The sequence below is a fragment of the Ceratotherium simum genome, chromosome 4 (assembly GCF_057802395.1).
Source record: "Ceratotherium simum simum isolate JZ-2026a chromosome 4, ASM5780239v1, whole genome shotgun sequence".
Lineage (NCBI taxonomy): Eukaryota > Metazoa > Chordata > Mammalia > Perissodactyla > Rhinocerotidae > Ceratotherium > Ceratotherium simum.
This window is the reverse complement of record NC_141903.1, coordinates 68,183,827-68,197,590: the sequence shown is the minus strand read 5'-3', so window position 1 is coordinate 68,197,590 and position 13,764 is coordinate 68,183,827. Positions and strand designations below refer to the sequence as shown.

Genomic DNA, 13,764 nt, shown 5'->3' with positions numbered 1-13,764 from the left:
AGGAGGAAGTTTTAAAACAATATTCCCATGCTATTATCTGTGGAAATTTTGAATTGTATTTCTTTGTGTTGAGAGAACAAGTTGTCTTGTATCTTGTGGAGGACTGAAATGTTGTTGATCCACTTGTCAGTCTTGTATACATTTTGAGGAATTTTTTCGTGAAACAGGTGGCTGATATTAATCTTTATTTTTTTAAACCATGAACATTGTGATTTTCATAATGTAAACGACCTAAATTTCTCAAAAGATACATACATAAATCCTAATTCTTTTTACATAACCCTTAGACTTTATTTTCTCTAAAGTAATCTTGTCATGAGACATTGAAACCCTCAACCTTGCAACGCAGTTGACCCTCATGTGTGTCCAGCCTTGAAAATACATATGATAACTGAGTCACTTCATGGGTCATTTTTTATCATTAAAAGGATTACTGCCTTCATGCTCCACATCAAAGTTCAGTTTGTCATATCATCATTTTTACCTATATGAAAAGTTTTAAAACAAGCAATTTTTTTGTGTGTGTGTGAGGCAGATTAGCCCTGAGCTAACATTCATGCCCATCTTCCTCTGCTTTATATGGGACGCTGCCACAGCATGGCCTGACAAATGGTGCATCAGTGCCCACCGGGATCAGAACCTGCAAACCCCGGGCCGTCAAAGCGGAACGTGTGCACTTAACTGCTACGCCACCGGGCCAGCCCCTAAAACAAGCAATTTTTTATTTGGTTCACAAAATCCCAAGCAGCAATTACCAAACGAAGCCAGACTATATCTGTTTAATAAAGCAAGCTTACAAAAGCATATCTCATTAAATACTTACAAAAATTGTGTATTCAAACAAAATTTTAAAAATTACTTCAGCATTTTACTACTCATGAAAATTTTTAAAAGTTAGGATGAAACTCTCCAAAGGTATTGGAAAATATGTGGTGCCAATAGATGCATTGAGGGTGTTCAACGACCTCAAGGTGAGCTACCTATCCTGCCAGTTTGCATTTCTCCCCCAATCAACACTGTGCTCACACATATACACAAATTTGTTTTCTCAGAAATTTCTTCACCAATTATTTTATCACCAAATAATTTAAGAATTACCACATATTCATAGACATTATTAACATGGTTACAAAAAAAGATAAATCAGCAGTATTCCTAATATTTATACTTTAATCCAATTCTTAGGAAAATATCTGGATTAACCTTGGACTTGCAACTAAATTTTCAAGTTTATCTTCTGAGTGAAAAAAAATGCATTGTTTAATATTTTTGTACAATAAGGCATCATTTTTGGCTTGACTGCCTTTTTTGACTCATAGATATGTTTGCCATGCTGCAGGGCTTCCAAATATTCTTCCATTACATGAGATTTTTTGTCTCAAGGCAATTCTAGAACAGACGCTAAATAACGTTTCAAACAACTCTTTATTTGCTGTTTATGTTTTCTATTTATTGCAATAGCTCCTGGCTAAGACTTCTCTATCACTGGTTACAGAAAAGTTCTTGTTTTCTTTTGAAATGCACACAATTATTTCTTCAATATAACTACAAGAATTTCAGCGTCATGCAATGGGGTGCTATCTAAGTGATATCAAGAATTAGACCCATTTAGAGCTTCACAGAAAAAATAAAACAATTTTTAAATTAGTGTCTAAATTAGCCCAGTTCTTTTCAGACTGGTCATTTTTCACTGCTCCTTTCATTGTAGGGAACCTCAGCATCAAATCCACATCTAAGACAGCCGTTTACCTTTGCAAGTTGTTCTCAGATGCCTTCTCAGTCCCCTTTACTTTCTCTTCCCCTATATTCAATTTAAAAGAATGTGGTGGCCGGTTTATAACAATCTCATCGGACATCAGGCACACAATACAGTTTTGTGAATTCAAGCATTTAATTGTCTTTAAATGAATACTTAGGAAATAACATGTAGGAGCTTTAAGATTACTTTCTAGTTCCATTGTCTTGGAAATATATGGTACCTCTATATTAGAAGATGACTTGTACAGTAATTTTACTCTGCAATGTAGGGTAGATTATTTGTAGTTAAGACTAAAGTCTTAACATTTGAAAATATGTCACCAAGCTTTGGGGGAAAAGTTATATTGACCAAACAGCATGCTTTGAACTTAAAATGAATGTAGACTATAAGGGCTCTCCAAAATAAATCTTCTCTCATTTTATTATTTATTTCATTTTTAATTTAGTTTGTGAAAAATAGATCTTTCTCTTTTTATCTCAGTTTTTAGCCCTTTTACATTCTTTTATTTAACCTATCTATCGATTTTATCATTATTACCAGAAGAAAACACACACGCAGTCTTCGGATAAATTGCCACAGAGCTATCAGTATCAGCCTAGTGTGGTTGTGACTTTAGCCTGGAAAGAAGCCACTCTTGCTGTCTTCTTTATCCTTGAATTCTCAAACAAAGATAATAGGAAAATAAATCTAGCTCCCTGGTAAAGATATTTCAAGGCTGTACCTAATCTAGCTATTTCTAATAACAAAGGCAAAAATCACAGACTTATTACCAAGCGATGCAAAATACCAATTCTAAACATTTTGCATGTTTTTGTTAGCGACCAGCTCTTTCCTCCCCTGGAGAGCCCTTCTCCACCCAGAGGGAGAGGAATTGCTTCAGAATTACATTCTGGATTTTATTCCTGTAGCGATTACATCACACTCTGAAGATAGCTTCCCTCCTTAGAAGTTCTCAAATGATATGCCTCCTCCAAGAGCACTAAAGCAGCAAGTCCTCTAGATGAAAAGCTCGTTTCTCAGGTCTAATTCCTCAGACTGCCATCTGTTAAATGTAGAGATTCATGATCTAATGGTCACTGTTGGTACTGTCCCTCGAATCACCACTTTGGAGTAAAATAATCTCTATTGCATTACTTGAGGAAAATAGTTTGAAATTATTCCAATTCAACACTTTCTTATGGAGATGGCCAAGATTTATTTGCAGCAATAGGAAGTATAGCAGTAAATAAATTATAGGATTACACGGTAGTGGTAAAGTCTCATTCTCCATATCCATAGATGAAGAATTAGCATAAGAAAAATAATTGTGTTACACCTCAACTATATATCACTCATCTGTATTTTTCTACTTTAAACTTGGTAAGTCCTTAACTATCACTAGTTTTTAAAGTCATCAGAATCCTTGGATAATCTACAGCACTTGACCATAAAGATATGTCCATAGGCAGCATCTAGTGGCTAGACTTTTTTTCGTATTGGCAGATGCTAGCATAAGAAAACATTGCTAGGCTCTTCTTGTCTTGAGTAACACTAAGATCATCAGTCTTGACAACGGGAATTGCACCTGCTTCCTGTGATTCCACAGTGCGTGTTTTACTAAATGCTCAGTGTGCTTGTTGTTGAAATTTCAAGTATTAAGCTAGCATTCAGAAAGCCCAAGCAGGCAGGCATGGTGAACTCAGGCTGCAAAATTCTGAGAAAGGGGAAATAAATAAAATAAAAGCACAGGATGGTTAAGACATATGCTTTAATCTAATAAAGCTGATTTCTCTCTCTTAACATCCTGATTGAGTCTGTACAAGGCAATTCAAAAGCACCAAGAGGTAAACTATGATGAAAAATGTAAGGTCAACTCACTTAGAACGTACATGCTATCTCCTACTGGTGAAACTAACATACTACAAGCAAGAGTTCTAGGGGCTTATTGAAAGGGTGGCTATAGTAAGAGCTTCCAATTATGATCTGGATGTTATGAAAAACAGCAATGAGACTTTGGGGATGCTCAGAAGTTTGCAGAATAAGCAATCATTTGGAGTTCCCCCAACTTTGTTTTATGAAACAAACAAAACCAAAAGTGTAAGAGAGAAGGAAGTACAAATCAGAATCTCAATTACTCTGGGAATCAGAGCAATGTAAACAGCCAGGACTTTGAGGGAAGAAAAGGCAGGGAGTGTGTCATCAATCACAACCTCTCTTAGAAGAAGCTAGTTTGTATATTAAATAGAACGAAATATAGTTGTTACTAAGAAAACGTATGATATATAAATAGAAGGAGCCAGAGACTGATAACCCTGCATTCACTACACCCACCAGAGATCATTATATTTTAAACCAATTGCAAAGTGACTTAACGTTCTAGTTGAGAATTTCATTTCTAGTGTATAATTTCATCTTCTATTAAGCAATAATATAATTACTCTCTGAACACCAATGAATACCATGATGTCATCAGATTTCCCAAATTTTTGTTAAAATGAAACATATGCAGGAAACTTTGCTGTCTTGGTATAATAATGAATATGGGTATATGGTAGTTATTTATGAACAATTTTCAAAAGATCATTTTCTATAATGACACCAACAAAGAAAAAGAAAGATACTATGTAAGGTAATTACCAAACATATTTTAAGGCACCATAAATATAAATTGAAAACAAAATAATAAGATGGGATTATAGTTCTGTCTATCTGGTATGCCCTATAAAGCCAAATCTGTGGTTGCCGTAGTGAGCTGACCATTCTCTTAGGAATGAAATCACCATACACTCTCTACTTGTATAGATCCACTGCAACTTGGCAGCCAAATGATATTGGTTTCCCCACAGGGGAAGGTCATACATTGTGATCATTTCTAAACTTTAATCTTCTCATCTTTTTTTCTGTTCATGTGTATGTGTTTAAATTTGCAGAATTCAAAGTTCAACCAGAAATGAAATAAAATGACACCTTGGATCTATCATTAATTCCAGTGAGCTATAAAGTAGCTAAATATCTTGATTAACCTAGTCATCTATAAAATGAGTTAGAAGGATAAACTGATATTTCTGCATTGGTCGGAAATAACTTTGTTTTGTTTTGGGTTTTTCTTTGTTTTGTTTTGGGTTTATTTTTGCTTTTTGTATTTTTGTTTGTTTTATTCCATTTTGTTTTACTAACCACATTCCTATTTCTGAGAACACATCTTTTGTTGTGTTTTGTTTTCCTTTGAAGGGGGAACTCTTCATTCTTATTCTATATGGCTGGGGAAGGAACAAAGCTGACATACACCTTCCCTCCATCCCTCAATTCTCCCACTACCCATTAAGTATGAGGTTTATAACACAGACTTGACCAATCACTATCTTCCAGTTTCTTGGCAAGACTATCAGGTCAATGAAGGGGTGAAGCTCAAATCAGCCCATTAAGAGTGAATCCTGGGGCTTTTGCTAGAACTCTCTTTATTTTGACATAGTTAGCTAGTAGAATATATGCATGAGACTCTGAGAGAACTTATCGTACATTCATGGCAAGAGCCTACATGACCATAAAACACAACGAAGGAAGACAGAGCAGAGCAATGGAGAGAAATAGTTGCACAATTTCAAATGATGCTGTTGTTTGAAATCTTGGATCCAGTCACACCTTAAACTAATGAGATTCACTCCCTTGAACTTTGCAGTTTCCTGAGCCAAAATACTCTCATTAGAATATGTCATTTGAGTTAAGGTTTTTTTCATCTGTAACTGTAATAGTCCCAACTAATCTACTCTTAAAAATTTAGATAATTTAATACCATTAATTCCATCCCATGCATTGCTTAGTCTTTTAACACACAAAAAAGAAGTGATACTATGAACTAGTCCATCATTCACTTATTTAAACAAAACTCTATATGGATAAAAATGAAGTTATTTCTATATTTTAAATTTATTCATTTTAAAGTGATTTTATTTGTAAGTCTTTAAAGGCTTGGCTTTGCAGTAAGTTACCATATTGAAACTTCATCACTCCTTAAGTCAGCTGCATACCACACACAAAAAAAACTTAATATTCTTTTTTCTAGTATACAACACTATGACTAGCATTTTTATTTTAAATTCTAATGAGCTGTCTAGATCAATCCAGTTAACATCCCTCACTCTTCATATAAACATTCAGGCTTATTGTTTGTTTATCCAGTTTTCTCTACATGGAGTTCTCTTATGCATCCATCACATTATTCCATGTGCATAACTTTTTTCAAGTTCCAGCTCAAGATCTACCTTCTCTAAGAATTATTTAACAAACCTTTCCAGTGATCATTATTTTGATTTACACGGAAGTTGGATTCATCAGGAAAACAAAAAGCTCACATAATTCAAAGTTCAACCAGAGTTGAAACATAATTTTGTGTGATTTTTGTTTGTATTGCTATGCTTTGTTTTGGAATAGCTATATATATAGGCTTGATTCTAAAAGTAGTGGACCCTGAGGAAAATAAAAAAGTGAGGAAGAGATATGCCACTATTGATGGAACAAAACTACAACAGAAGAATTACACTTCGAAATAAATATAGAAGGTTATTGTTCAAAGATCAGATAGGAGGAGATGCAGTTGAATAAAGAAGATCCGGATTAATGTGTAGGAAAAGGTTAATGGGAGTTGAAGGTGTGCATTTGATGGCCCCTTTTACTCAGTTACTATTTATAGATGAGGGAAATGAGGTTTTGATAGCTAAAACAGTTTTCTAAGGTCATAGAGTAGGTACCTAGCAGAAGGACTCCAACCCAATGCCTATTTCCCCAAATAACACTGTCTCTATGAAATAGAAGGCACAGGAGGAAAAGATTGGAGAAACAAGAAGCTTGAAGAATGAGGGAATGCCATATGGTATTGCTTGTAGGAAATGAGGAAATGATTAAATATGTGTGTCTTATCAGCATTGAGAGGCAAATTAAGATTGTCTTTCAAAATATAGCTAAAAGAAACACATCCTAATTTCTAGATTGTGTAGTTTGTCCCTTGGTTCACTTAGATTGGGGGCATATTGTAAAAATTAAGCCCCATGTACTAGACAGTCCAAGCCAAATAATACCTATGTATGCACAGCATGTCCCCAGCCCCGTCCTAGGTAACAATTACCTTCTAAAAGACCCAGCTGAAATTCAAACCCTAAGGAGTCCATGTATTGTATACTCACCCCCCAAGGTACAGCTAACTTGATGTGAAGCTGATACCTGAATCAAATGAAGCTATGACTGGCCAACAACTGCTAGTGTGTCCAATCCAACTACATCATTGGAAATCAGAACAAGAAATACAAAAATAATGAAGATATAAGTAGGGAGAGATGAAACTAAAAGATTATAATGTAAAACTATGCCACGAATAAAACCAAACAAGACAAAAGTGAGTCATGTTAATATTGGAAAAGAAATGTTCTCTTCCACTTCATGTGAACTAGCTCATGAGTCCAAGATTGCAAGAGGCCCTAGGGCAGAAGAAGCAGTAACAGCTACATAGGAAGTCACTGGTGAGACCCTGGTGAATTCCTTCAGAGCAAGATACCAGAATAAGGAAACCTACTACTATAGCTACAATCTCTACCCTTAGAAAAACAGTTTTGGGTGACTTAAGTGAATTTCTGTTCCTTGAAGTGCTAACCTCTAACACATATCATAGTGAAAATAGTAATAAAACTACTGAATATCTACATATTTACTGTAAAATAAGTCCTAAATCAAAGTTTCCATGAATATATGACAAACCTGCTAAAAAGACTGCCATTCTTCAGGAACAAGGCAAGGATGTTTCTTCTCACTTCTCCTTTTCAACATCATACTGGAAGTCCTAGCTAACAATAAGACAAGAAAAGGAAATAAAAGGTATACAGATTGGGAAGGAAAAAATAAAACTATCTTTGCAGGTGACATGATTGTCTATGTAGAAAATCCAAAAGAATCACATTAAAAAAAAGTCTCCTGGAACTAATAAGCAATCATAGCAAGATTTTAAGTTACAAGGTTAAGATACAAAAGTCAATCATTTTCCTACATGCTAGCAATGAACAAATGGAATTTGAAATTAAAAGCACAAAGCATTTACGTTAACACTTAAAAAATGAAATAGTTATATATCTAATACAATAGGTACAAAATATGAAGGAAACTATAAAATTCTAATGAAAGAAAGCACAGAGCTAAATAAATGGACAAATATTCATGTTCATGGGTAGGAAGACACAATACTATCAAGATGTCAGTTCTTCCCAACTTGATCTATAGATTCAATGCAATCCCAATCAAAATCACAGCAAGTTATTTTGTGAATATCAACGAACTGATTCTAAACTTTATGTGGATACGAAAAACACTCAGAATAGCCAGCACAATATTGAAGGAGAAGAATAAAGTCATAGGACTGTCACTATCCAACTTCAAGACTTATTATAAAGCTACAGTAACCAAGAGAGTGTGGTATTGGCAAAAGAATAGACAAAGGGATCAATGGAACAGAACAGAGACTCCAGAAAAAGACCCACATAAATATAGCCAATAGATCTTTGACAAAGGAGCAAATATAATACAATGGAGAAAAGATAGTCTTTTCAACAAATGGTGCTGGAACTGGGTGAAAAAAAAAGAGAGAATCTAGACACAGAACTTACATCCTTCAAAAGAATTAACTCAAAATAGATCATTGACCATTTTACATTAAATGTAAAATGCAAAACTATAAAACTCCTAGAAGATAACATAGGAGAAAATTTAGATGGTTTCAGGTTTGACAATGACTTTTTAGATACAACACCAAAGCGCTATCCATAAAAGAAATAATTGATAAGCTGGACTTCATTAAAATTTAAAATTTCTGCTCTGTGAAAGACTGTCAAGAGAGTGAGAAGACAAGCAACAGACTGAAAAAATATTTGCAAAAAACATATCTGATAAAGGACTGTTATCCAAAATATAGAAAGAACTTTCAAAACTTAATGATAAAAAACAATCTGATTTAACAGATACTTCACGAAAGAAGATGTACAGATGGCAAATAAGCATAGAAAAGCAATCTCCTATGTCATTAGGGAATGGCAAATTAAAACGACAATGAGACACCACTACACATCTAGTAAAATGACAAAAATCCAAAACACTGACAATACCAAATGCTTGCAAGGATGTGGAACAACAGGAATTCTCATTCGTTGTTAATGAAAATACAAAATGCTACAGCCACATAGGACGATAGTTTGGCAGATTCTGACAAAACTAAACATACTCTTGGGCCAGCCTGGTGGCATAGCAGTTAAGTTCGCGTATTCCACATCAGCGGCCTGAGGTTGGCGGGTTTGGATCCCAGGCATGGACCAATACACTGCTTGTCAAGCCATGCTGTGGCGGCATCCCATATAAAGTAGAGGAAGATGGGCACGAATGTTAGCCCAAGGCTAATCTTCCTCAGCAAAAAGAGGAGGACTGGCATCAGATGTTAGTTCAGGGCTAATCTTCCTCACAATAAAAAAAAAACTAGACATACTCTTACCATACAATCCAGCAATCGCTCTCCTTGATATTTACCCAAAGGAGTTAAAAACTTGTGTTCACACAGAAACCTCCATATGGATATTTATAGCAGCTTTATCCATAATTGCCCAAACTTGGAAGCCAACAAGATGTCCTTCAGCAGACGAATGGATAAACTGTGGTACATCCAACAATGAAATATTGTTCAGCACTAAAAAGAAATGAGCTGTCAAGCCATAAAAATACATGAGGAAACTTAAGTGCATATGAGCCCAACCATATGACATTCTGGATAAGATAAAACCATGGAGACAGTAAAAAGATCAGTGGTTTCCAGGGGTTAGGGAAGAGGGAGGGATGAACAGGCTGAGCACTGAGGATTTTTAGGGCAGTGAAACTATTCTGTATGATTCTACAATGGTGGATACATGTCGTTACACATTTGTCAAAATCCACAGAATGTACAACACCAAGAGTGATCCCTAATGTAAACTATGGACTTTGAGTGATAATGATGTGTCAGTGTAAGTTCATTAATTGTAACAAACATACCACTCTGGTGCAGGTTGTTGAGGAATAGGAGAGACTATGCATCTGGGGGCCCGGGTCAGGGCGTATGTGGGAAATCTCTGTACCTTCTGTTCAATTTTGCTGTGAACCTAAAACTGTTCTAGAAAAATAAAGTCTATGTAAAAAAAAACTGTCACTCAAGAAGCACAGGATAAACAAAAGGAAAATTTCAATTGGAAGGAACTTTTAAATTGTATTCGAATGTGACTACATGAGCTTTTATTAGTAATTACAAAAAAATAACTATACAGAATATATTTTACAATTTTTATAAAACTCATTTAAGCCACTATTTTTATTTCGTTACTCAATGTCACTTGTATGATATCCCACATAAGAAATTTTTTTCTAAATATAGCATTAAGAAAACTTAATCTCCTTATAAATAGTGATATGTTCACAGTTCTGGTAAGAACCTTTTTGAACTGGCTGCTAAGTCCTGTCCAAGGTGATAATCACAACAATGACATTACTCTTTCAGACTTTGGGCATTTTATTCCTCTATTTTATGTTCTAATTTACTAGTTTAATTTAAATTAGTTTAAAAAGGGAAGTGGCGAAAATTTGGCAGTTTTATTAACTTGGTGTCCACTATTTTTGCATTAGATCATATCAAATCCTAATCAGAAAGAATACTCCTGTGATAATATGAGAAATAACTATAATTGTTTACTATGAGATTCTGAACATTAGAACAGAGTTCACTTTTAACTTATCCACATTTGAAACTATTAATATGTTATGGCTTTATCTAGTTTAAAAGTTATATATTTCGGGGGGGGCGGAGTCAAGATGGCGGCATAGGCAGACTCTGAACTCACCTCCTCCCGTGGACACAGCCAATTTACAACTACTCGTGGAAAAATTACCCCTGAGACAGAACTGAAAACTGGATAAGAGGAACTCCTGCAACAACGGACAATCCTAACTGGGGTAGAAGAGGCAGAGACTCCATTCTGGAGAGGAAAAACGCCACCTTCACAAGCCGCCAGCTTCACGGCCGCCGGGAGCAGCTCACAGGTACGCAGCCTCCCTAGAGGCGGGGGGCCCTGAGCCGGGGAGCGCCCCCGCTGTGGGCATTTTGTGGACCCAGCACAATTGAGACCAGCAGCATAATATCTGACTTTGCCTGCTACTAAAGCATTGGGTAGCACCCCCAGAAAACCAGGTTCACAAAGAAACTAAAACTGGCTCTTAAAGGGCCCGCGCACAAACTCACCCGTTCCAGAAAGCATCCTAAAATCACCAGAAAGAAAGGTGCACAGTGCTTCGGTGACAAGAGACTCACCTAATAGGCCCTGAGTGCATCTCGGTGAGGGGTGAGACCTCTCCAGGGACTGGGACATTGGCGGCGGCCATTGTTGTGGCCTGGTGTGAGCGTGCTGACACAGACGCCATTGGAGTTCTCCCTGAGACCTGCTAGCCCAGGGTCTGCTCCACCCGCTAGAGCACCGATTTAATCCAGCTCAGCCAGGGCAGGCAGCCCACCCTAGAGACTAGCCCCACCCAACAACAAGCCCTCAGGCAACGTGTGGGCCTGCATAGATTGGTGACTGGATTCTCTGCAGCCTGGCAACTGAGCTGACTTAAGCGGGGCAGGGTGTGCACAAGGAGCGGGTGGAGAGTGTGGGGCGGTGGCAGAGTGTGTGGGGCTCCCGCCGTGGAGAGACTGAGTCCACTTGGGGAGGTCGGGGCGCTCACACGGGGCAGGACTGTGTTGATTGTGTGTGTGAACCTGTGGGCGGCAGGGCTTCTCAGCCACAGAAGACTTGTACTTCTCAAAGACCCACATAGGAGGTTTGCTCCACCTTCCAAAACCTGAAACAATTGGGTGCTCCTGTGCCTGAGGCCAGCCCCACCCAGCTGCAATCCTCAGAGAGCTGACAAGAGACCTAATAGGCTAGAGGCTTACAGCAATTGTAAGGCCCTGAGCCTAACAACCTGCCACGGTGGGGGCCTACTCACTTAAAAGAAATACTGCAACACAAATGTGGTATTAGAACTTGCAGCCAACTGTGCTGGGGCTCCCCACACCTGATAAAGAGACTGAAGGGCCCACAACAACTACAAGCAGCTGAGCATTACAACAGCTGGCCAGGAGCCTAACTCAGCCTCCCTGGGTGCCTACAGGGAGAGCAAACAGGCCACAGCAGAAGGATACACGTAGCCCACATAGGGGTCACCCCTGGAACATTGAGAACTGAGGGAAGCACACTGGAAGCCTCCTAAGCCATCACTTACATAAGGTCACCTATCCAAGAGCAGGAGACGTAGCTGACCTACCTAATACGTAGACACAAGCACAGGGAAAGAGGCAAAATGAAGAGGCAAAAGAATACATTACAAGTAAGGGAACAGGACAAAACCCCAGAAAAGGAACTTAGTGAAACAGAAATGAGCAGCCTACCCGACAGAGAGTTCAAACTAAGAGTGTTAAGGATGCTCACTGATCTGGGGAGAAGAATAGATGGACTCAGTGAGAATGTCAACAAAGAAATGGAAGATGTAAAAAAGAACCAATCAGAAATGAAGAATACAATACTGGAAATGAAAAACTCATTAGAGGGACTCAAAAGCAGAGTAGAGGATACAGAAGAACGGATCTGTGAGCTGGAAGAAAGACTAGAAGAAATTACCCAAGGTGAACAGGTAAAAGAGAAAAGAATTAAAAAGAGTGAGGACAGTCTAAGGGACCTCTGGGACAACATCAAGCGCACTAACATCCGTGTTATAGGTGTCCCGGAAGGAGAAGAGCGAGACAACGGGGCAGAGAATCTATTTCAAGAAATAATAGATGAAAACTTCCCTAACCTAAGGAAGGAAACAGACATCCAGGTACAGGAGGCACAGAGAGCCCCAAACAAGATAAACCCAAAGAGGCCCACACCAAGACACATCATAATCAAAATGTCCAGAATTAAAGATAAAGAGAGAATCCTAAAAGCCGCAAGAGAATGTCAAGTTACATACAAAGGAAACCCCATAAGGCTATCAGCTGACTTCTCAGCAGAAACCTTACAGGCTAGAAGAGAATGGCATGATATATTTAAAGTGCTAAAAGGAAAAAACTTACAGCCAAGAATACTCTACCCAGCAAGGTTATCGTTCAAAATGGAAGGAGTGATCAAAATTTTCCCAGATAAGCAAAAATTAAAGGAGTTTGTCACCAAGAAACCAGTGTTACAAGAAATGTTAAAGGGACTGATTTAAGGGGAAAAGAGAAGACCACAAATAGGAAAAATTATCTATTTCCACGATTAGACGGTAATGGATACAAATGCACAAAAACGAGGTTAGATATGATGACAAAAACATAAAAGGAGGGAGGAGGGTAGTTAAAGAGTACAGCTTTCAGACAGAGGTCAAACTAAAGTGACCATCAATTCTGTATAGAAGAAGTAAGGAACAGAGAAGGACTACTAAAACACTGAGGGAAAAAAAAAGTTAAAAAATGGCAGTAAGTACATACTTATCAATAGCTACTTTAAACGTCAATGGACTAAATGCCCCAATTAAAAGGCATAGGGTGGCTGACTAGATAAAAACAAGACCCATATATATGCTGCATACAAGAGACACACTTCAGACCTAAAGACACTCACAAACTGAAAGTGAAGGGATGGAAAAAGATACTCCACGCAAATGGCAATGAAAAGAAAGCTGGGGTAGCAGTACTCATATCAGACAAAATAGACTTTAAAACAAAAACTGTAAAACGAGACAAAGAAGGGCATTACATAATGATCAAGGGAACAATCCAACAAGAGGATATAACACTTGTAAATATCTACGCACCCAATGTAGGTGCACCTAAATATATAAAGCAATTATTAACAGACATAAAAACAGAAATAGACAGTAACACAATAATAGTAGGGGACTTTAACACTCCACTTACACCAACGGATAGATCATCCAAACAGAAGATCAATAAGGAAACATTGGCCTTAAAC

The 13,764-nt window shown here is 37.5% G+C and overlaps 2 long non-coding RNA genes across 3 annotated transcripts in view; one reads left to right on the top strand and one right to left on the bottom strand.

Moving 5' to 3' along the window:
• LOC147917316 (uncharacterized) overlaps positions 1-11,276 on the bottom strand; it is a 131,720-nt gene extending 120,444 nt beyond the window's left edge. The window contains exon 1 of the long non-coding RNA XR_015551999.1: positions 11,100-11,276. This is a non-coding gene — a long non-coding RNA (uncharacterized LOC147917316). The remainder of the gene's footprint in view (positions 1-11,099) is intronic.
• The window catches only part of LOC147917315 (uncharacterized), a 34,863-nt gene continuing 31,692 nt past the window's right edge, over positions 10,594-13,764 (top strand). For both annotated transcript variants that reach the window (XR_015551997.1, XR_015551998.1), the window contains exon 1: positions 10,594-10,831. This is a non-coding gene — a long non-coding RNA (uncharacterized LOC147917315). The remainder of the gene's footprint in view (positions 10,832-13,764) is intronic.